We start from the raw sequence: 981 nt of genomic DNA, 5'->3' as shown, positions 1-981 counted from the left end.
TAAATTAATATGAACTTCAATCTCTTTATTCTGAAATTAAAGTATTGAACCCTAGATAATATTTGAGATATGTTTCAGATATAGGAACTCATCTACCAGTCATCTCTCTAATAGGCAAAAACTTCAACTGTTTGTCAAAAATTAACACTCAACCATGTCCTTAGTTGTACCAATAATACTAAGAGCTGGAAATGAAACATGTGTCATAATATTAAATTACTAAAACAAAGATACATAGTATATTGTGTTTGGGGGGATATAGTTTCAATAATACATTTCCTAGGATTGTTCTCCTTGGTTACCTTAAGTATATTTTTAATGATTTATTATTAACCATTTGGAGAATTTAATTTCACCTTGAGATTAATAAATTAGGGGATGCATTTTTTAAAAAACATGGAATGCTTCACAAATTTGCTCATGCAGGGGACTTACTTATCTTCTATCATCACAATTTTTGTATATGTGCTGCCAAAGCGAGCACAGGGCACGTGTTTTAATAATCGTATATATATTTTTATAAGGCCTCTAATACCTAGTATTTAAAATTGACATACATAGATATTAAGCATAATAAATAAAAATAGCACTTAATCCTGAAATTAGGACAGAAAAACAGCTACATTACCAACACATAGATAAATAAACATGTTGAAAACATGTTGATGGAATTGGTTATAAGGTAATGTAAAATAATGGAGATTTCCAACACTAAACCTGCTGTTTTGTTTCATTAATTTTAATAATTTTGCAATCCATGCTTATAATTTCTGTATCTGTGTTCAACAATTTAAAAGAAAAATCAATGTCAGAAAAAAAACAAAAAAAGTGGAAATAAATTTAAGAGATACAAGGACTAGGAAGTAAAAAGTGAGCCTGAGAAAAACGAGGAGTACAAAGAGGTACCATACATTCCCTGTGTATTCTTCTCAATGTATGAACATGTTCATTCTTCATAGCACTCAAGCTAAATTGGCAGAA

At 29.4% G+C, this 981-nt stretch overlaps 1 pseudogene; it reads right to left on the bottom strand.

Annotated features, from left to right (window-relative positions):
- Window positions 1-390: 390 nt before the first annotated feature.
- On the bottom strand, window positions 391-484 carry LOC123581756 (annotated as a pseudogene).
- Between the last annotated feature and the right edge of the window lie 497 nt (window positions 485-981).

Source organism: Leopardus geoffroyi, chromosome A3, assembly GCF_018350155.1.
Source record: "Leopardus geoffroyi isolate Oge1 chromosome A3, O.geoffroyi_Oge1_pat1.0, whole genome shotgun sequence".
Lineage (NCBI taxonomy): Eukaryota > Metazoa > Chordata > Mammalia > Carnivora > Felidae > Leopardus > Leopardus geoffroyi.
The sequence above is the reverse complement of the archived record's forward strand: the minus strand, read 5'-3'. Positions and strand labels throughout refer to the sequence as shown.